The following is a 24,667-nucleotide window of genomic DNA, read 5'->3' on the forward strand; positions in this document are numbered from 1 at the left end:
AACAGACCAAAATGGATCAAACTGGATTTCAACAGCAGTATAAACAACAGAAAGCCAACAAATTCCTGGAAACTAACAACCCTCTACTCAATGATTACTCAATGGGTCAGAGAAGAAATATATTAAAGACATTGTAAAATTCAATGAAGATGAAGGCAGAACATACCGAAACCTAAAGGATACAATGAAAGCAGTGTTAAGAGGCAAATTCATGCCCTTCCGCTCGACTCGAGACTCGAGCCCCGGGCTACCTTGCCAGCAGAGTCTTGCCCAACACCCGCAAGGGTCCACACGGGACTCCCCACGGGACCCTAAGACCTCTGGTGAGTGGATCACAGTGCCTGCCCCAATCCAATCACGCGGAACTTGAGACTGCGGTACATAGGGAAGCAGGCTACCCGGGCCTGATCTGGGGCATAAGTCCCTTCCGCTCGACTCGTGACTCGAGCCCCGGGCTACCTTGCCAGCAGAGTCTTGCCCAACACCCGCAAGGGTCCACACAGGACTCCCCACGGGACCCTAAGACCTCTGGTGAGTGGATCACAGTGCCTGCCCCAATCCAATCGCGCGGAACTCGAGACTGCGGTACATAGGGAAGCAGGGTACCCGGGCCTGATCTGGGGCACAAGTCCCTTCCGCTCGACTCGAGACTCGAGCCCCGGGCTACCTTGCCAGCAGAGTCTTGCCCACCACCCGCAAGGGTCCACACGGGACTCCCCACGGGACCCTAAGACCTCTGGTGAGTGGATCACAGTGCCTGCCCCAATCCAATCGCGCGGAACTTGAGACTGCGGTACATAGGGAAGCAGGCTACCCGGGCCTGATCTGGGGCACAAGTCCTTCCGCTCGACTCGAGACTCGAGCCCCGGGCTACCTTGACAGCAGAGTCTTGCCCAACACCCGCAAGGGCCCACACGGGACTCCCCACGGGACCCTAAGACCTCTGGTGAGTGGAACACAGCACCTACCCCAATCCAATCGCGTGGAACTTGAGACTGCGGTACATAGGGAAGCAGGGTACCCGGGCCTGATCTGGGGCACAAGTCCCTTCCGCTCGACTCGAGACTCGAGCCCCGGGCTACCTTGCCAGCAGAGTCTTGCCCACCACCCGCAAGGGTCCACACGGGACTCCCCACGGGACCCTAAGACCTCTGGTGAGTGGATCACAGTGCCTGCCCCAATCCAATCGCGCGGAACTTGAGACTGCGGTACATAGGGAAGCAGGCTACCCGGGCCTGATCTGGGGCACAAGTCCCTTCCGCTCGACTCGAGACTCGAGCCCCGGGCTACCTTGACAGCAGAGTCTTGCCCAACACCCGCAAGGGCCCACACGGGACTCCCCACGGGACCCTAAGACCTCTGGTGAGTGGAACACAGCGCCTACCCCAATCCAATCGCGTGGAACTTGAGACTGCGGTACATAGGGAAGCAGGCTACCTGGGCTTGATCTGGGGCACAAACCCCTTCCACTCCACTCGAGCCCCGGCTACCTTGCCAGCTGAGTCGCCTGACACCCGCAAGGGCCCACACAGGATTCCACACGTGATCCTAAGACCTCTAGTGAGTGGAACACAACTTCTGCCAGGAGTCTGGTTCGAACACCAGATATCTGGGTACCTGCCTTGCAAGAAGAGAGCTTGCCTGCAGAGAATACTCTGCCCACTGAAACTAAGGAGAGTGCTACCCTCCAGGTCTGCTCATAGAGGCTAACAGAGTCACCTGAAGAACAAGCTCTTAACAGTGACAACTAAAACAGCTAGCTTCAGAGATTACCAGATGGCGAAAGGCAAACGTAAGAATCCTACTAACAGAAATCAAGACCACTCACCATCATCAGAACGCAGCACTCCCACCCCACCTAGTCCTGGGCACCCCAACACAACCGAAAATCTAGACCCAGATTTAAAAACATTTCTCATGATGATGATAGAGGACATCAAGAAGGACTTTCATAAGTCACTTAAAGATTTACAGGAGAGCACTGCTAAAGAGTTACAGGCTCTTAAAGAAAAGCAGGAAAACACAGCCAAACAGGTGATGGAAATGAACAAAACCATACTAGAACTAAAAGGGGAAGTAGACACAATAAAGAAAACCCAAAGCGAGGCAACGCTGGAGATAGAAACCCTAGGAAAGAGATCTGGAACCATAGATGCGAGCATCAGCAACAGAATACAAGAAATGGAAGAGAGAATCTCAGGTGCAGAAGATTCCATAGAGAACATCGACACAACAGTCAAAGAAAATACAAAATGCAAAAGGATCCTAACTCAAAACATCCAGGTAATCCAGGACACAATGAGAAGACCAAACCTACGGATAATAGGAATTGATGAGAATGAAGATTTTCAACTTAAAGGGCCAGCTAATATCTTCAACAAAATAATAGAAGAAAACTTCCCAAACATAAAAAAAGAGATGCCCATGATCATACAAGAAGCATACAGAACTCCAAATAGACTGGACCAGAAAAGAAATTCCTCCCCACACATAATAATCAGAACAACAAATGCACTAAATAAAGATAGAATATTAAAAGCAGTAAGGGAGAAAGGTCAAGTAACATATAAAGGAAGGCCTATCAGAATTACACCAGACTTTTCAGCAGAGACTATGAAAGCCAGAAGAGCCTGGACAGATGTTATACAGACACTAAGAGAACACAAATGCCAGCCCAGGCTACTATACCCGGCCAAACTCTCAATTACCATAGAAGGAGAAACCAAAGTATTCCACGACAAAACCAAGTTCACACAATATCTTTCTACGAATCCAGCCCTTCAAAGGATAATAACAGAAAAGAAGCAATACAAGGACGGAAATCACGCCCTAGAACAACCAAGAAAGTAATCATTCAACAAACCAAAAAGAAGACAGCCACAAGAACAGAATGCCAACTCTAACAACAAAAATAAAAGGGAGCAACAATTACTTTTCCTTAATATCTCTTAATATCAATGGACTCAATTCCCCAATAAAAAGACATAGACTAACAGACTGGCTACACAAACAGGACCCAACATTCTGCTGCTTACAGGAAACCCATCTCAGGGAAAAAGACAGACACTACCTCAGAGTGAAAGGCTGGAAAACAATTTTCCAAGCAAATGGACTGAAGAAACAAGCTGGAGTAGCCATTTTAATATCGGATAAAATCGACTTCCAACCCAAAGTTATCAAAAAAGACAAGGAGGGACACTTCATACTCATCAAAGGTAAAATCCTCCAAGAGGAACTCTCAATTCTGAATATCTACGCACCAAATGCAAGGGCAGCCACATTCATTAGAGACACTTTAGTAAAGCTCAAAGCATACATTGCACCTCACACAATAATAGTGGGAGACTTCAACACACCACTTTCTTCAAAGGACAGATCGTGGAAACAGAAACTAAACAGGGACACAGTGAAACTAACAGAAGTTGTGAAACAAATGGACCTGACAGATATCTACAGAACATTTTATCCTAAAACAAAAGGATATACCTTCTTCTCAGCACCTCACGGGACCTTCTCCAAAATTGACCATATAATTGGTCACAAAACAGGCCTCAATAGATACAAAAATATTGAAATTGTCCCATGTATCCTATCAGACCACCATGGCCTAAGACTGATCTTCAATAACAACATAAATAATGGAAAGCCAACATTCACGTGGAAACTGAATAACACTCTTCTCAATGATACCTTGGTCAAGGAAGGAATAAAGAAAGAAATTAAAGACTTTTTAGAGTTTAATGAAAATGAAGCCACAACGTACCCAAACCTATGGGACACAATGAAAGCATTTCTAAGAGGGAAACTCATAGCGCTGAGTGCCTCCAAGAAGAAACGGGAGACAGCACATACTAGCAGCTTGACAACACATCTAAAAGCCCTAGAAAAAAGGAAGCAAATTCACCCAAGAGGAGTAGACGGCAGGAAATAATCAAACTCAGGGGTGAAATCAACCAAGTGGAAACAAGAAGAACTATTCAAAGAATTAACCAAACGAGGAGTTGGTTCTTTGAGAAAATCAACAAGATAGATAAACCCTTAGCTAGACTCACTAAAGGGCACAGGGACAAAATCCTAATTAACAAAATCAGAAATGAAAAGGGAGACATAACAACAGATCCTGAAGAAATCCACAACACCATCAGATCCTTCTACAAAAGGCTATACTCAACAAAACTGGAAAACCTGGACGAAATGGACAAATTTCTGGACAGATACCAGGTACCAAAGTTGAATCAGGATCAAGTTGACCATCTAAACAGTCCCATATCACCTAAAGAAATAGAAGCAGTTATTAATAGTCTCCCAATCAAAAAAAGCCCAGGACCAGATGGGTTTAGTGCAGAGTTCTATCAGACCTTCAAAGAAGATCTAATTCCAATTCTGCACAAACTATTTCACAAAATAGAAGTAGAAGGTACTCTACCCAACTCATTTTATGAAGCCACTATTACTCTGATACCTAAACCACAGAAAGATCCAACAAAGATAGAGAACTTCAGACCAATTTCTCTTATGAATATCGATGCAAAAATCCTCAATAAAATTCTCGCTAACCGAATCCAAGAACACATTAAAGCAATCATCCATCCTGACCAAGTAGGTTTTATTCCAGGGATGCAGGGATGGTTTAATATACGAAAATCCATCAATGTAATCCATTATATAAACAAACTCAAAGACAAAAACCACATGATCATCTCGTTAGATGCAGAAAAAGCATTTGACAAGATCCAACACCCATTCATGATAAAAGTTTTGGAAAGATCAGGAATTCAAGGCCCATACCTAAACATGATAAAAGCAATCTACAGCAAACCAGTAGCCAACATCAAAGTAAATGGAGAGAAGCTGGAAGCAATCCCACTAAAATCAGGGACTAGACAAGGCTGCCCACTTTCTCCCTACCTTTTCAACATAGTACTTGAAGTATTAGCCAGAGCAATTCGACAACAAAAGGAGATCAAGGGGATACAAATTGGAAAAGAGGAAGTCAAAATATCACTTTTTGCAGATGATATGATAGTATATATAAGTGACCCTAAAAATTCTACCAGAGAACTCCTAAACCTGATAAACAGCTTCGGTGAAGTAGCTGGATATAAAATAAACTCAAACAAGTCAATGGCCTTTCTCTATACAAAGAATAAACAGGCTGAGAAAGAAATTAGGGAAACAACACCCTTCTCAATAGTCACAAATAATATAAAATATCTTGGCGTGACTCTAACTAAGGAGGTGAAAGATCTGTATGATAAAAACTTCAAATCTCTGAAGAAAGAAATTAAAGAGGATCTCAGAAGATGGAAAGATCTCCCATGCTCATGGATTGGCAGGATCAACATTGTAAAAATGGCTATCTTGCCAAAAGCAATCTACAGATTCAATGCAATCCCCATCAAAATTCCAACTCAATTCTTCAACGAATTGGAAGGAGCAATTTGCAAATTTGTCTGGAATAACAAAAAACCTAGGATAGCAAAAAGTCATCTCAAGGATAAAAGAACTTCTGGTGGAATCACCATGCCAGACCTAAAGCTTTACTACAGAGCAATTGTGATAAAAACTGCATGGTACTGGTATAGAGACAGACAAGTAGACCAATGGAATAGAATTGAAGATCCAGAAATGAACCCACACACCTATGGTCACTTGATCTTCGACAAGGGAGCTAAAACCATCCAGTGGAAGAAAGACAGCATTTTCAACAATTGGTGCTGGCACAACTGGTTGTTATCGTGTAGAGGAATGCGAATCGATCCATACTTATCTCCTTGTACTAAGGTCAAATCTAAGTGGATCAAGGAACTTCACATAAAACCAGAGACACTGAAACTTATAGAGGAGAAAGTGGGGAAAAGCCTTGAAGATATGGGCACAGGGGAAAAATTCCTGAACAGAACAGCAATGGCTTGTGCTGTAAGATCGAGAATCGACAAATGGGACCTAATGAAACTCCAAAGTTTCTGCAAGGCAAAAGACACCATCAATAAGACAAAAAGACCACCAACAGATTGGGAAAGGATCTTTACCTATCCTAAATCAGATAGGGGACTAATATCCAACATATATAAAGAACTCAAGAAGGTGGACTTCAGAAAATCAAATAACCCCATTAAAAAATGGGGCTCAGAACTGAACAAAGAATTCTCACCTGAGGAATACCGAATGGCAGAGAAGCACTTGAAAAAATGTTCAACATCCTTAATCATCAGGGAAATGCAAATCAAAACAACCCTGAGATTCCACCTCACACCAGTCAGAATGGCTAAGATCAAAAATTCAGGTGACAGCAGATGCTGGCGAGGATGTGGAGAAAGAGGAACACTCCTCCATTGTTGGTGGGAGTGCAGGCTTGTACAACCACTCTGGAAATCAGTCTGGCGGTTCCTCAGAAAACTGGACATAGTACTACCGGAGGATCCAGCAATACCTCTCCTGGGCATATATCCAGAAGATGCCCCAACAGGTAAGAAGGACACATGCTCCACTATGTTCATAGCAGCCTTATTTATAATAGCCAGAAGCTGGAAAGAACCTAGATGCCCCTCAACAGAGGAATGGATACAGAAAATGTGGTACATCTACACAATGGAGTACTACTCAGCTATTAAAAAGAATGAATTTATGAAATTCCTAGCCAAATGGATGGACCTGGAGGGCATCATCCTGAGTGAGGTAACACATTCACAAAGAAACTCACACAATATGTATTCACTGATAAGTGGATATTAGCCCCAAACCTAGGATACCCAAGATATAAGATATAATTTGCTAAACACATGAAACTCAAGGAGAATGAAGACTGAAGTGTGGACACTATGCCCCTCCTTAGATTTGGGAACAAAACACCCATGGAAGGAGTTAAAGAGACGGAGTTTGGAGCTGAGATGAAAGGATGGACCATGTAGAGACTGCCATAGCCAGGGATCCACCCCATAATCAGCATCCAAACGCTGACACCATTGCATACACTAGCAAGATTTTATTGAAAGGACGCAGATGTAGCTGTCTCTTGTGAGACTATGCCGGGGCCCAGCAAACACAGAAGTGGATGCTCACAGTCAGCTAATGGATGGATCATAGGGCTCCCAATGGAGGAGCTAGAGAAAGTAGCCAAGGAGCTAAAGGGATCTGCAACCCTATTGGTGGAACAACATTATGAGCTAACCAGTACCCCGGAGCTCTTGACTCTAGCTGCATATATATCAAAAGATGGCCTAGTCGGCCATCACTGGAAAGAGAGGCCCATTGGACTTGCAAACTTTATATGCCCCAGTACAGGGGAATACCCGGGCCAAAAAGGGGGAGTGGGTGGGCAGGGGAGTGGGGGTGGGTGGATATGGGGGACTTTTGGTATAGCATTGGAAATGTAAATGAGTTAAATACCTAATAAAAAATGGAAAAAAAAAAAAAGAATGTTTTGCCATTGAATCCATACAAATCCTTTTTTTTTTTTTTTTTTTTTTTTTTTTTCCTAAGACTGCAGTGTACTAAACAGATGGGCCAATGCCCACCTCTTAGACAATCACTATGACTGAAGGAGTAAAGAACCTTCTTACCTCGTTTGGGTGCTTTGCTACTGTCTCAGGATCTGAAGAAAGGGAGGGTAAGTTGCTAAGTAGGAAACTACAGTCTGTTTATAAAAAATAAGAAGTGCATTATTTGCAAGATACCCACTGAGGCTGCATATGATGGTATCCTGGCCTATGAAATATGTGTACAGAGATGTGTACTTCTCAGTGGTCCTCCACACCCCAGATCAGTCACTGTGTGAGTAGAGAAGGCTCTGAGCAGTAAGCAAGATAAGGATTGGGAAGGTCTACATGTCTGCATGGTTATCTATATGGCAAGTTGTGACAAAACCATGTTACCAATGTATAACATGCTTGATATTGGTAAAATATATATTTCAATTACAAAAAAAAAAAAGGCAAATTCATAGCACTAAGTTCCAATTGAGTACTACTCAGCTATTAACAAAATGGATTTATGAAATTCTTGGACAAATGGATGTATCTGGAGGATATCATCCTTAGTGAGATAACCCAATCACAAAAGAAGTCATTAGATATGCACTCACTTATAAATGGATATTAGCCTAGAAACATAGAACAGCCAAGATTCAATTTGCAAAACACAAGAAAATCAAGAAGAATGAAGAACAATTTGTGGATAATTCATTCCTCCTTAGAATAGGGAACAAAATATCCATGAAAGGAGTTACAGAGACAAAGTTTGGAGCTAAGATGAAAGAATGGACTATCCAGAGACTACCCCGCCTGGGGATCCATCCCATAGTCAGCCACCAAGCCCAGACACTATTGCATATGTCAGAAAGATTTTGCTGAAGGGACCCTGTTATAGCTGTCTCATATGAGTGCCTGGCAAATACAGAAGTGGATGCTCACATTCATCTATAATATCAAACACAGGGTCCCCAATGGAGAAGCTAGAGAAAGCACCCAAGAAGCTGAAGGGGTCTGCAACCCTATAGGTGGGAACAACAATATGAACTAACCAGTACCCCCAGAGCTCATACCTCTAGCTGCATATGTAGCAGAAGATAGCCTAGTCGGCCATCACTGGGAAGAGAGGCCCCTTGGTATTGCAAACTTTATATACCCCAGTACAGGGAAATGCCAGGGCCAAGAAGCAGGAGTGGGTGGGTAGGGGAGCAGGGTGGGGGGAACTTTCGGGGTAGCATTTCAAATGTATATAAAGAAAATATCTAATTTAAAAATAAGATACAATTTGCAAAACACATGAAACTGAAGAAGAACGAAGACCAAAATGTGGACACTTTGCCCCTTCTTAGAAATGGAAACAATCACCCATGGAAGGAGTTACAGAGAAAAAGTTTGGAGCTGAGACAAAAGGATAGACCATCTAGAGACTGCAATATCCAGGGATCCATCCCATAATTAGCCTCCAAACGGTGACACCATCGCATACACTAGCAAGCATTTGCTGCAAGGACCCTGATATAGCTGTCTCTTGTGAGACTAGGCTGGGGCCTAGCAAACACATAAGTGGATGCTCACAGTCAGCTATTGGATGGAGCACAGGGCCCCCAATGGAGGAGCTAGAGAAAGTATCCAAGGAGCTAAAGAGATCTGCAACCCTGTAGGTGCAACAACATTATGAACTAACCAGTACCCAGGAGCTCTTGACTCTAGCTGCATGTGTATCAAAGGATGGCCTAGTGGGCCATCACTGGAAAGAGCCCCATTGGACATGCAAACTTTATATGCTCCAGTACAGGGGAATGCCAGGGCCAAAAAATGGGAATGGGTGGGTAGGGAAGTGGGAGGGAGGGTATGGGGGACTTTTGGGATAGTATTGGAAATGTAATTGAGGAAAATACGTAATAAAAAAATATTAAAAAAAAAAGAAAAAGAAAAAAAAAGAATTAGCAAGGTACTTGCTGCTGGGTTAAACTTTTGTTGGTCTGCTCCCGAGTAGACTCCATATCCTGGTCCATCCTAGAGCAACCACTGCATTCAGAGTCTTGGAGCTGCTGCTGGGAGCCTGGTAGACTTGGAACCCATCAACCACCCCCCACCCCCATCCCCGAATACTGCTCTCCTTTCTTCCATCCATTCCACCCCTTCTACCTGATCCTTCCTGCTGTGGCAGACTTCTAGTTGGTCTGCTCTGTGAAGACTCCATATCCCAATCTATCCTAGAGGACCTGCTGCACTCAGAGCAGTTGTTCTACCAGTGCCTGACAAATACAGATGTGGATACTCACAGTCTACCATTGGCTGAGCACAGGATCCCCAATGAATGACCTACAGAAAGGACCCAAGGAGCTGACAGGTTTTGCAGCACCATAGGAGGAACAACATTATGAACTAACCATTATCCCCAGAGTTCCCAGGAACTAAACCACCAACTAAAGACTACACATCATGGGACTCATGGCTCCTATGCTCATAGATTGATAGAATTAACATAGTAAAAATGGCCATTCTGCCAAAGGCAATCTATAGATTCAATGTAATCCCCATCAAAATCCCAACACAATTCTTCAAAGACATAGAAAGAGCAATTCTCAAATTTGTCTGGAAAGGAAAAAATCCCAGAATAGTGAAAACAATTCTTAACAGTAGAAGAGCAGCTGGGGGAATCACCATCCCTGACATGAAGCTTTACTACAAAGCAATGGTGATAAAAACTGCACAGTATTGGTAGAGAGACAGACATGTTGAACAATAGAATAGAATTGAAGACCCAGAAATAAAAGCTCACACTTATGGTCATTTGGTCTTTGACAAAAACACCAAAAATATACAATGGAATAAAGAAAGCATCTTCAATAAATGATGCTGGTCTAACTGGCTGTTTGTTTGTAGAAGAATGAAAATAGACCCACATTTGTCACCTTGTACAAAGCTCAAGTCCAAGTGGATTAAGGATCTCAACATAAATCAAGACACACTGAATCTAGTAGAAGAGAAAGTGAAAAAGAGTCTTCAAGGATAGCTAAAAGCAGTCCATGTCGGGGAATCTCAGGGACAAACAGAGACCTGGGGTGGGTCAAGCTCCTGGGAGGATATGGGAATTACCCTGGGTGAGACTCAAGGAGCTAGGAATAAGGAGACTGAAATGGCCACTTCCTGTAGCCAGGCAGGATTTCCAGTGGAAGGAGGGGGACAACAACGTACCCACAAAACCTTCCATCCAAAAATGTCCCTGCCTACAAGATATACAGGGATAAAGATGGAGCTGAGATTGAAGGAATAACCAACCAATGAGTGCACAAACTTGAGACCTACCTCATAGAGGAGAGCCAAACCCTGACACTCTTGATGATACTTGGTTGCACTTCAGGACAGAAGCCTAGCATAAACATCATGTGAGGATTCATACAGCAAGTGATGGCAACAGATGGACATGCACAGCCAAATATTAGGCAGAATTCAGGGAATCTTTTGATATAGTCAGAGGAAGGATTGAGGGAGCCAGATGGGTCAAGTATACCAGAAGGAGACCTAGAGAGCCAAGTCACCTGGACCCTTTGGGCATTCATAGAGATTGAGCCACCAACCAAAAAGCATGCATGGTCCAGACCTAGGGCCCCTACAAATGTGGAGCAGATGTGAAGCTTGGTCTTAATGTGTGTCACCTAACAAGTAGATGGGGGGTTGTCTCTTATTGAACTTTGCTGCCTTCTATTGGAATCTATGGGAACCTAGTGGGGCTGCCTTGTTTGGCCACAGTAGGAGAGGATGCATTTGTTCCTGATGCAACTTGGTTTGCCAGGGTGGTGTGGTAGCTGATGGGGTTGCATAGTGAATACCTTTCCTTCTCTTGGGAGAATGGGAGGAGGAAATGATGAGAAAGGGTCGAAGGGTAGGCCTAGGAGGAAAGGGAAGGCAGGATGTGATCAAATGGTAAAGTGCATAAATGAATGAGTGAAAATAAACAGAAATGATAAATAGGGAGCTAGACATGTTTAACATTTAAACTTTGTCAACTGCAAACTGAATAGAAATGTGTTCTCCCTGAAATATGTTAGCAACCTATGTATTCATGAGCTACTTATAATTAAACTAAATAATGATTAAATATGCAAAAGTTTTGGTATATGATAAAGTTGTGAGGATTGGTGTGAAGCTTGGTTGCTATAGTTAGTATGTACTTATAACTGATAATTAGCATATGCAAATTATACACACACAATGTTGTTCAGTCAGACATCATCCTACAGATATAAATAGGTAGGGTTATATTTATTTTAGTTCCTTATCTCCCCCCTCTGCACATTGTTTCTTTCTCCTCTCTTATCAGTATATGCTTAAAGTTTATACTATAAAAATTGTTCAGGTTTTTTATTCTTTTGAATTTTATTTACTTATTTGTCACAGCTTTTATTCCATTCCTGAGCAGGGATAAGATGAAGTCAAGAGAGACCGGAAGGAAAGTGCTAAGGGATTCTAGCTCCATGTCAGGAGGAAGTTTTGTGGATTTTGATATTAGTTATTTAGATAAGTAGATAGAATGACATAGAATTTCTCCTCTGCAGTCTCAACCTACAGGGTGTGGAGATAACTCTTATGTATTATTACATCCTGTTAATGGGGTTCACAGATCCAGTGAATGGATAGAAAAACACTTTACAAAGTAAAACACATCCAGAGATTTCTTGGATTGACTTAGGACATTGGTATTACTTTGATATATCTACACAGTGATTATCTAAAAACAAACAAACAAACAAACACACCATCAATATGCACAAGGTCACCAAATATTTGAAATGTAATTAATTAAATATAATGCCAAACTGGTAAGCTTTCCTGCAACATAGATACCTGCTTCCTTGTGAATCTGTATCTGTGAGTGCTTTTTTTCCCTTTTCAAACATAGGCCTGGAGAGATGATGGCTCAGTAAGTAAGAGTCTTGGTTGCTCTTTCAGACAACCTGAGTTCAATTCTAGACAATTACCTGGTAGCTGATAACCATCTATACAGGGTTCTGATGCCTTTTTCTGTCATGCCAGCTTACATAGTAATAGAACAGGAATAAACATAAAATGCATACAGAAATAAATGTTGTACATTGACAAATTCCTAATTTCCTCTACTCATCCATAGTTTAGGAGCTCAAACTCTGGAGCCCAAAGCACCCTGACCTATTGCTCTCCAGCTGAGCTCAATGGACACACCTGAAATTTCACATGCTCTCTTCACAGAGCCACACAACTGTTGATGATCACCATCCAAGTTTTAATTAATTGGGCCATTTTCTTTATTACTTTGTGAAACTGAGTCCTTTTTTCTTTAAGAACTTCTTTGACTAGGTGTATAGCTACATGTATATTATGTGGGTTTGTGTATGTGAAAGGGGGCATTCACAGAGGCCAGAAAAGAGGGTCCTATCACCTGAAGCCTGAGTTCCATTGGACAGACACCTGATTATTAGCTCTGAAACAGAACTTTGCTCCTCTGCAAAAGCAGCGTGTGCTCTCCACCAATGAAGAGTCTCTCTCCATCTATGCCTTGTTTATTTTAAGAATACAAATGCACGTTAAATGTGGGGAAATCTCAGGTGAGTCCTAAGGAACAAGGTCAGGGAACTGTTGAGATAGGAAGACAGGTTGCAAGGGAAGACAGAAAGAAGGAGTGTAAGAGAGATTTGTTGTTTGGTTTTTCTTCTTCTTTACCTTAGGCCAGCCTAAATGTCCATATGGGTCCCACCTTAGCTGATAACTTTATCCATCTTCCAAAGATTGTGAAAGGCCTGGCATCAATGTGTACATTTTAACTTCACTCCAGAGGGCATTTGTAGCAGAGTCCTTAAATTTAGATACTTTATTCAATTCAGACAGTAACAATGATGTGTAAATGAAGAACTCATATTCTAAGTGTTCAATAAATGCAGAGTAACAAATTATTTTATTGATGGTTTACTATACAGAAAAGGGGTATAATGACTTGGCAGAGGGAGTCTTTTTTCTTTTGTTCTTTTTTTTATTACAACTGAAGAATTAAAGTACATTTGTTTTGTAAAGTACATGCTTTATGTAGTGGAGAGACCTGCATATTATGGGATACCTTTATATAAAATATGGGTGTGTCATAGAGTTTTGGAGTCCACTGGAATAAGGCTTTAGAGACATGTGGCATAATGGATGGATACAGAGGTTCCAGTAGTCACTTCATTAAAGCATGATAAAAAGATCAAGATTACAAAGCCAGACTGGAAATCCTGTTTACTTTGCCCTATGTTGTCTTCTTTCCTTTAGGCATCTCGGTTGAGTCCAAGGTGCCTTGAAATCTGAATGTACTAGATATTAATTGTGATCCTTTTAATCTTCCTTCATAGGAGGTGTGACTATGTTGCTCAAATTGTTTAAATATTTTGTGCACATAACTGATCAGCCACCCAGGAGGGTTGTACATGTAATCCAGGCAAAGTACAAGGGAAATAAGTGTCAAGAAAAGTTTCATTTTATACATTTCCAATTTCTTTTTTTTGTGTGTGTGTTCTTTCCACAACAATACTCTTTTTTTTTAAATTAGGTATTTTCCTCGTTTACATTTTCAATGCTATCCCAAAGGTCCCCCATACCCACCCCCCAACCCCCTACCCACCCATTCCCCCTTTTTGGCCCTGGCATTCCCTTGTACTGGGGCATATAAAGTTTGCAAGTCCAATGGACCTCTCTTTGCAGTGATGGCCGACTAGGCCATCTTTTGATACATATGCAGCTAAAGACAAGAGCTCCTGAGTACTGGTTAGTTCATATTGTTGTTCCAACTATAGGGTTGCAGTTCCCTTTAGCTCCTTGGGTAATTTCTCTAGCTCCTCCATTGGAGGCCGTGTCACCCATCCAATAGCTGACTGTGATCATCCACTACTGTGTTTGCTAGGCCCCGGCATAGTCTCACAAGAGAGCTATATCTGGGTCCTTTCAGCAAAATCTTGCTAGTGTATGCAATGGTGTCAGCATTTGGAAGCTGATTATGGGATGGATCCCTGCATATGGCAATCACTAGATGGTCCATCCTTTCCTCACAGCTCCAAATTTTGTCTCTGTAACTCCTTCCATGGGTGTTTTGTTCCCATTTCTAAGAAAGGGTAAAGGGTCCACATTTTGGTCTTCGTTCTTCTTGAATTTCATGTGTTTGGCAAGTTGTATCTTATATCTTGGGTATCCTAAGTTTCTGGGCTAATATCCACTTATCAGTGAGTACATATTGTGCGAGTTCCTTTGTGATTGGGTTACTTCACTCAGGATGATACCCTCCAGGTCCATCCATTTGCCTAGGAATTTCATAAATTCATTTTTTAATAGCTGAGTAGTATTCCATTGTGTAAATGTACCACATTTTCTGTATCCATTCATCTGTTGAGGGACATCTGGGTTCTTTCCAGCTTCTGGCTATTATAAACAAGGCTGCTATGAACATAGTGGAGCATGTGTTCTTCTTACCAGTTGGGACATTTTCTGGATATATGCCCAGGAAAGGTATTGTGGGATTCTCCTGTAGTACTATGTCCAATTTTCTGAGGAACGGCCAGACTGATTTCCAGAGTGGATGTACAAGCTTGCAATCCCACCAACAATGGAGGAGTATTCCCCTTTCTCCACATCCTCGCCAGCATCTGCTGTCACCTGAGTTTTTGATCTTAGCCATTCTGACTGGAGTGAAGTGGAATCTCAGTGTTGTTTTGATCTGTATTTCCCTGATGATTAAGGATGTTGAACATTTTTTCAGGTGCTTCTCTGCCATTCGATATTCCTCAGGTGAGAATTCTTTGTTCAGCCCTGAGCCCCATTTTTCATGGGGTTATTTGACTTTCTGGAGTCCACCTTCTTGAGTTCTTTATATATATTGGATATTAGTCCCCTATCCGATTTGGGATAGGTAAAGATCCTTTCCCAATCTGTTGGTGGCCTTTTTGTCTTATTGATGTTGTCTTTTGATTTGCAGAAGCTTTGCAATTTTATGAGGTCCCATTTATCGATTCTTGATCTTACAGCACAAGCCATTGTTGTTCTATTCAGGAATTTTTCCCCTGTACCCATATCTTCGAGGCTTTTCCCTACTTTCTCCTCTATAAGTTTCAGTGTGTCCGGTTTTATGTGGAGTTCCTTAATCCACTTAGATTTGACCTTAGTACAAGGAGATAGAAACGGATCAATTCGCATTCTTCTACATGATAACTGCCAGTTGTGCCAGTACCATTTGTTGAAAAGGCTGTCTTTTTTCTACTGGATGGTTTTAGCTCCCTTGACAAAGATCAAGTGACCATAGGTGTGTGGATTCATCTCTGGGTCTTCAATTCTGTTCCATTGGTCTACTTGTCTGTCACTACATTTCCAATTTCAAACAGACTTTTTCTTCCCATGAAATACCAGTGTTTTCCATTCCTGGGCCCATCTAACCTTTCTGACTCTGAACCAGATAGTGAGGTTGGTAACAGTCAAAGACCACACAGAGAGAACATCCAGGTTTATAAGTATAGAACTAAGCATCTAGTTAGTTTGTCTGGGGAGAAGCCAGGTATCAATGCCAAACTGTGTTTCTGACTCCAATTGGCCCCTGTTCCCTCCACCCTTCCAACTGTTCCTCCATGTCAAGCTCAGTCTCCAAGACACCAGTCACTGTACATCCTTATGTTTCCAACCATCTGAGCAGTATCAGAAACCATGGGCTCCTAGGTCCCCAGATGAAAGATGTATATCAAGCCTATTGTTTATTCAAATCCAGAACTCATATTTCCCAATTTGCTGCCAACAACAACAACAACGTCTGAACACCTGGTGTTAGACACAGCACTCACCACATGTATGGCATATATCTGTAACAAATGAACTCTTTTTGGGCTGCCTTTTTGCCCTGAGTGTATCTATGGGCTCCTGAGCCAATACATCATAGCACTCCAGAGGGGCAGTGTATTGTTTCTCATTCATCTTGGTCCAGTTGGCTGTTGATGCGAAAGGTCCTTCAGGGTGGGTGTACTGGCTAGTTTTGTGTCAACTTGACACAGCTGGAGTTATCACAGAGAAAGGAGCTTCAGTTGAGGAAATGCCTCCATGAGATCCAACTGTAAGGCATTTTCTCAATTAGTGATCAAGGGGGAAAGGCCCCTTGTGGGTGGGACCATCTCACGGCTGGTAGTCTTGGTTCTATAAGAAAGCAGGCTGAGCAAGCCAGGTGAGGCAAGCCAGTAAAGAACATCCCTCCATGGCCTCTGCATCAGCTCCTGCTCCCTGACCTGTTTGAGTTCCAGTCCTGACTTCCTTTGGTGATGAACAGCAGCATGGAAGTGTAAGCCGAATAAACCCTTTCCTCCCCAACTTGTTTCTTGGTCATGATGTTTCTGCAGGAATAGAAACCCTGACTAAGACAAATTGGTACCAGCAGAGTGGGGTATTCCTGTGACAACCTGACCATGTTTTGGGGAGGACTGTGGAAGGACTTTGGAACTTTGGTCTTGAAGATCCATCCATTGTTAAGAGCTCTGTCAGATGTTGTGTAGGAGCTTGGAAGATAATGTTGAGAACACTGCAGAAGATGGAGGTCTGGTTTGTGAAATTTCAGAGGGAAAATTAAAGACTCTTTTCAGGGCCATTGCTGATTTGAATGTGAAGATTCTGTAGTTCTGGTTAGCTGGGGCTGAAGAATCAGCTGTGATTAACAAGATACCAGAACTACCAAAGCAAAAACTTTGCATTACTGGGACTATTGATGCTGGTTAGCTGGAGCTAAGAAACTAGCGGTGATTAAGAAGAGACCAGCATCATTGAGGTGACATCTTCTGGGAAGTGTTTTCTGAAAGCACAAAGAGGCTGTGTTCCAGAGATGGCCAAGGTTGTACTCGTGCTGCAGCAGGACTTGGTAATATGTAAGGGTCACCCAGGTGGTACTGGTTTTGAAGGTATGAAGGGGTCACGCAAAGCAGCTGAGGCTCGGCACTGTGAGAGGCCATGGAAGGCCATTGGTGAAGGTGCAGCCTCGGTTGCAATTGAAGGCGCAGGACTGAAGGGGTCATGCAGTGTTTTGGAGATGCCAGTACCATGAGATGACCACCAAGAGCAGCAGCAGCAGTTGAGTACAGGCATCTGGAGTCTAGAGGATGACGCCTGTGCTACAAAAGGCCTGGCTGGAGAAGTGACCCAAGCCCTTGGAGGAGCCCAGAAGATCGTGAGTTGGATCCCAGACATTGGATGGTTGGAGATTGACTTTTGCTTTTGATTGTGACTGTGCCCTGATATTTTCCCTCTTGAAGGAAGAAACTGTTTTAGTGGAGCCCACAGTTAAGAGACTTTTAATTGTAAAAAGACTTTGGATTTTAAAAGAGATGGATATTTTAAAGAGATTGAAAATTTAAGAATATGTAAAGACTGTGAGACTTTTAAAGTTATTTAGAATGGGGATGAATAAGATTGTAAGGGTTGAGACTTACTAGTGATGTTTTTGTGTGTCAAGTTGACAAGGGGTCAATTGTACTGGCTAGTTTTGTGTCAACTTGACACAGCTGGAGTTATCACAGAGAAAGGAGCTTCAGTTGAGGAAATGCCTCCATGAGATCCAACTGTAAGGCATTTTCTCAATTAGTGATCAAGGGGGAAAGGCCCCTTGTGGGTGGGACCATCTCACGGCTGGTAGTCTTGGTTCTATAAGAAAGCAGGCTGAGCAAGCCAGGTGAGGCAAGCCAGTAAAGAACATCCCTCCATGGCCTCTGCATCAGCTCCTGCTCCCTGACCTGTTTGAGTTCCAGTCCTGACTTCCTTTGGTGATGAACAGCAGCATGGAAGTGTAAGCCGAATAAACCCTTTCCTCCCCAACTTGTTTCTTGGTCATGATGTTTCTGCAGGAATAGAAACCCCGACTAAGACAATGGGCATGGAGAAATCACTGTTGTAGAAGTTGACATTGGAGATCTGAGTGCATTGTTTGAATCCAGGTAGGAGGGCATTGACCTGGGAGTCATTCACCCTACATCCTTGCAAATCCAGAGTCTCAAGAGTGCTTACCACTTTCATGAGGAGACACCTCAGAGCCATAAGATCAAAATCCAGTAAAACCACACCTCTCAATCCCAGATGTTTTAGCTGAAAGAGGATCTGACAGCAGGAGAAGGAATCCAGGTCTCTCTGTGAAATTAGGGAGTAACTAATGGAGAGGGTCTTCAAGGGTGTCACAAGGAACCTAGGGTTAAAGGAGACAGAGAGTTAGTTCAGTCAAATGGTCTTGTAGAGGTTTGGCAGGGATATACTGAGTGGTAGAAAGAACCAGGTGCATGCCCCAAGTTCAGTTTGACTAAATGATCAAGGACATCATTTATGATACTTTCTATTGGAACCTGTTCAGTCCATTCAACCCCACAATTCATCTCCTGTCCTCACTCTCAAGCTAAAAATCAATTCATTCCTCAAGCCCAGAAAGCACTCAGAAGAAATTTCCATCCCATGAAATTTTTGACAGGATCCCAATATTTGCTGTGTGTTCACTGAATCTGCATACTTTCATTCCCACTGCAGTCATGCTTGCTCTCATTTACAGCCCAAGCTCTACCTCCTATCCCATGCACTCAGTGCTACTTGGGCTCAAAATATTTCACTCATGGAAACTGGGTAAATATAGAAGGCTACTCTCATAGTTCAGACCATATAACCCATGTTCACAATGTGCCAATGAGTACCCTTACTCCTCACTACAGTCTCCCCTTTCTCTTCCCTTTCCATTTGATTCTGTGGGAATGATTTCAATTACAACTAATTTTTACTAGCTCTAACCTACTATTTACACCCAATCGCTTCTCTCCATCAGGAGTTCTCATCTGAGACACTGATTTACCTTGTAAAATTTCCCTTGTTTATCTCAGTGTACATAGAAACAAGACATAACTTTCTGATTCTTATTGGTCTCTAAATGTTTGTTCCTAGTGGCTGGCTGGCATCATGTACCACTAATCCTTATGATAAGACAGACAGACTTGCTCTGATAGCTGAACCAGCTCTCCATTATGGCCTACCCTAGGACCTGATTCATCTGGGATATGAGAAAATGGACGCAGAACATGAAAAGTTGCTGGAGACAGTTGAATAAGAAGAACTAAGAAGTAAACTTGTTGATACACTTGGCTTCTCTGACTCTTGTTCTATTGAAAATAGGGAAGGTGATACCAGGAAGGGATACCAGGAAGACTTTTCAAAGATTTCACAGCTGCCCAAAGTAGTGAACAAAATATGCCAACTCTAACAGGGTCCAATTCAACTCCAATTCAGTGATGTGCTCTGCATAAAAAATATTCAAGGGGGCGCAGAGTTGGCAGACAACCCCAAGGTCCCCAGAGGACTCTCTACAGTATCTTAGGACCCCCTGGTGAATGGAACACAAGTTCTGTTCCAATCTAATAGTGCTGGACCTGAGACAGCATTAATTAGGGAAACAGAAAATGCGGCCTGACCAGGGTCACAAGTTCCTTCCTTTTGGCGCCAGGACCTGGTCACCTTAGGCATGAAGTCAGCGGACACCCCCAAGGTCACTAGAGGACTCTCTACTTGATCTTAGGACCTCTGGTGAGTAGAACACAACTTCTGCCAGTAGGCAGATTCAAACGCCAGATATCTGGGCACCTTCCCTATAAAAGGAGAGCTTGCCTGCAGAGAGTGCTCTGACTACTGAAACTCAGGAGAGAGCTAGTCTCCCAGGTCTGCTGATGAGGGCTAACAGAATCACGACATCAACAAGCTCTAACCAGAGACAACTATAACAAATATGTCCAGAGAATACCAGATGAAGAAAGGCAAACGTAAGAATCTTACTAACAGAAACGAAGACCAATCACCAACATCAAAACGCAGCACTCCCAACTTGTCCAGCCCTGGGCACCCCAACACACCTGAAAATCTAGACCTGGATTTAAAAGCATATCTCATGATGATGGTAGAGGACACCAAGAAGAACTTTAATAGCTCAGTTAAAGTACTGCAGGAGAATATGCTAAAGAGTTACAAGTCCTTAAAGAAAAACAGGAAAACACAACCAAACTGGTAGAAGTCCTTGAAGAAAAACAGGAAAACACATCCAAACAGGTGATAGAAATGAACAAAACCATACTAGACCTAAAAAGGGAAGTAGACACAATAAAGAAAACACAAAATGAGGCAACACTGGAGATAGAAACCCTAGGAAAGAAATCAGGAATCATGGATGAGAGCATCAGCAAGAGAATACAAGAGATGGAAGAGAGAATCTTATGTGCAGAAGATTCCATAGAGAACATCTGCACAACAACCAAAGAAAATGCAAAATGCAAAAGAATCCTAAATCGAAATATCCAGAAAATCCGGGACACAATGAGAACACCAAACCTACAGATAATAGGAGTATATGAGAATGAAGATTTTCAACTTAAAGGGCCAGCAAATATCTTCAACAAAATAATAGGAGAAAATTTTCCAAATCTAAAAAAGACACGCTCATGAACATACAAGAAGTCTACAGACCTCCAAATAGACTGGACCAGAAAAGAAATTCCTCCCCACACATAATAATCAGAACAACAAATGCACTAAATAAACATAGAATATTAAAAGCTGTAAGGGAAAAAGGTCAAGTAACATATAAAGGCAGGCCTAACAAAATTACACCAGACTTTTCACCAGAGACTATGAAAGCCAGAAGATGCTGGACAGATGTTATACAGACACTAAGAGAACACAAATGCCAGCCCAGGCTACTATACCCAGCCAAACTCTCAATTACCATAGATGGAGAAACCAAAGTATTCCAGGAAAAAACCAAATTCACACATTATCTTTCCACGAATCCAGCCCTTCAAAGGATAATAACAGAAAAAAAATACAAGGACAGAAACCACGCCCTACATAAAGCAAGAAAGTAATCCTTCAACAAACGTAAAAAAGAAAGACACAAGAACAGAATTCCAACTCTAACAACAAAAATAATAGTAAGCAACAATTACTTTACCTTAATACATCTTAATATCAATGAACTCAATTTCCCAATAAAAAACATAGACTAACAGACTGGCTACACAAAAAGGACCCAACATTTTCCTGCCTACAGGAAACCCATCTGAGGGAAAAAGACAGACACTACCTCAGAATAAAAGGCTAGAAAACAATTTTCCAAGCAAATGGTCTGAAGAAACAATCTGGAATAGGCATTCTAATATCTAATAAAATCAATTTCCAACCCAAAGTTATCAAAAAAGACAAGGAAGGACACTTCATACTCATCAAATGTAAAGTCTTCCAAGGAGAACTCTCAATTCTGAGTATCTATGCTCCAAATGCAAGGGCAGCCACATTCATTAAAGAAACTTTAGTAAAGCTCAAACACACATTGCACCTCACTCAATAATAGTGGGAAACTTCAACACACCACTTTCATCAATGGAAAGATCGTGGAAACAGAAACTAAACAGGGACACAGTGAAACTAACAGAAGTGGTGAAACAAATGGATTTAACAGATATCTACAGCACATTTTTTCCTAAAACAAAAGGATATACTTTCTTCTCAGCACCTCATGGTACCTTCTCCAAAATTGATCATATAATTGGTCATAAAAAAGGCCTCAAAAGATACAAAAACATTGAAATTGTCCCATGCATCCTGTTAGATCACCATGGACTAAGGCTGATCTTCAATAACAACATAAATAATAGAAAGCCAACATTCACGTGGAAACTGAACAACACTCTTCTCAATGATACCTTTGTCAAGGAAGGAATAAAGAAAGAAATTAAAGACTTTTTAGAGTTTAATGAAAATGAAGCCCATACATACCCCATATTATGGGACAGAATAAAAGCATTTCTGAGAGGAAAACTCATAGCTCTGAATGCCTCCGAAATGAAACTAGAGAGAGTACACACTGGCAGCTTGACAACACACCTAAAAGCTCTAGAGAAAAAGGAAGGAAATTCACCACAAAGGTGTAGATGACAGGAATTAATCAAATTCAGGGGCGAAATCAACCAAGTGGAAACAAGAAGAACTATTCAAAAAATCAACCAAACAAGGAGCTGGTTCTTTGAGAAAATCAACAAGATAGATAAACCCTTACACAGACTAATGAGAGGGCACAGGGACAGCATCCTAATTAACAAAATCAGAAATGAAAAGGGAGACATAACAACAAATCCTGAAAAAATCCAAAAAACATCAGATCTGTTTATAAAAGGCTATACTCAACAAAACAGGAAAACCTGGATGAAATGGACAAATTTTAGACAGATACCAGGTACCAAAGTTAAACCAGGATCAAGTTAATGATCTAAACAGTCCTATATCCCCTAAAAATTTAGCAGTAGTCATTAATCGTCTCCCAAACAAAAAAAGCCCAGGACCAGATGGGTTTAGAGCAGAATTTTATCAGACCTTCAAAGAAGATTTGATTCCAGTTCTTCACGAACTATTCCACAAAATAGAAGTAGAAGGTACTCTACCCAACTCATTCTATGAAGCCATAATTCCTCTGATACCTAAACCACAGAAATATCCAACAAAGATAGAGAACTTCAGACCAATTTCTGTTATGAATATCGATGCAAAAATACTCAATAAAATTTGAGCTAACCGAATCCAAGAACACTTTAAAACAATCATCCATCCTGACCAAGTAGATTTTATTTCCACGGATGCAGGGATGGTTTAATATACATAAATCCATCAACTTAATCCATTATATAAACAAACTCAAAGACAAAAAACACATAATCATCTCCTTAGACGATGAGAAAGCATTTGACAAAATCCAACACCCATTCATGATAAAACTCTTGGAAAGATCAGGAATTCAAGGCCCATACCTAAACATGACAAAAGCAATCTACAGCAAACCAGTTGCCAACATTAAAGTAAATGGGGAGAAGCTGAAAGCAATCCCACTAACATCAGGGATTAGACAAGTCTGCCCACTTTCTCCCTACCTATTCAACTTTGTACTTGAAGTCCTAGCCAAAGCAATTCAACAACAAAAGGAGATCAACGGGATACAAATTGGAAAAGAAGAAGTCAAAATATCACTTTTTGCAGATGACATGATAGTATATATAAGTGACCCCAAAAATTCTGCCAGAGAACTCCTAAACCTGATAAAAAGCTTCAATGAAGTAGCTGGATATAAAATTAACTCAAACAAGTCAATGGCCTTTCTCTACACAAAGAATAAGCAGGCTGAGAAAGAAATTAGGGAAACAACACCCTTCTCAATAGTCACAAATAATAAAAAATACCTTGGTGTGACTCTAACTAAGGAAATGAAAGGTCTGTATGATAAGTACTTCAAGTCTCTGAGGAAAGAAATTAAAGAAGATCTCAGAGGATGGAAACATTTCCCATGCTCATGGATTGGCAGGATCAACATTGTAAAAATGGCTATCTTGCCAAAAGCAATCTACAGATTCATTGCAATCCCCATCAAAATTCCAACTCAATTCTTCAATGAATTAGAAAAAGCAATCTGAAAATTCATATGAAATACAAAAAACCTAGGATAGCAAAAACTCTTCTCAAGGATAAAAGAATATCTGGTGGAATCACCGTGCCTGACCTAAAGCTGTACTACAGAGCAATTGTGATAAAAACTGCATGGTACTGGTATAGTGACAGACAGGTAGACCAATGGAATAGAATTGAAGACCCAGAAATGAACCCACACACCTATGGTCACTTGATTTTTGACGAAGGAGTTAAAACCATCCAGTGAAAAAAAGAAAGCCTTTTCAACAAATGGTGCTGGCACAACTGGTGGTTATCATTTAGAAGAATGTGAATTGATTATTCCTATCTCCTTGTACTAAGGTCAAATCTAAGTGGATCAAGGAGCTCCACATAAAACCAGAGACGCTGAAACTTATAGAGGAAAAAGTGGGGAAAAGCCTCGAAGATATTGGCACAGGGGAAAAATTCCTGAATAGAAGAGCAATGGCTTGTGCTGTAAGATCAAGAGTCAACAAATGGGACGCCATGAAACTGCAAAGCTTCTGTAAGGCAAAAGACACTGTCAATAAGACAAAAAGGCCACCAACAGATTGGGAAAGGATCTTTACCTATCCTAAATCAGATAGGGGGCTAATATCCAATATATATAAAGAACTGAAGAGGGTGGACTCCAGAAAATCAAATAATCCCATTAAAAATGGGGTACAGAGCTAAACAAAGAATTC

General features: G+C 41.7%; 1 protein-coding gene across 1 annotated transcript in view; it reads right to left on the reverse strand.

Annotated features, from left to right (window-relative positions):
* Positions 1–18,666, reverse strand: part of LOC624931 (PRAME family member 8-like) — a 43,067-nt gene extending 24,401 nt beyond the window's left edge. The window contains exon 1 of the mRNA XM_006536387.2: positions 18,498–18,666. The gene's annotated coding sequence lies outside the window, so the exon portion shown is untranslated. The remainder of the gene's footprint in view (positions 1–18,497) is intronic.
* Between the last annotated feature and the right edge of the window lie 6,001 nt (positions 18,667–24,667).

Source organism: Mus musculus (genome assembly GCF_000001635.26).
Source record: "Mus musculus strain C57BL/6J chromosome 5 unlocalized genomic contig, GRCm38.p6 C57BL/6J MMCHR5_RANDOM_CTG4".
NCBI lineage: Eukaryota > Metazoa > Chordata > Mammalia > Rodentia > Muridae > Mus > Mus musculus.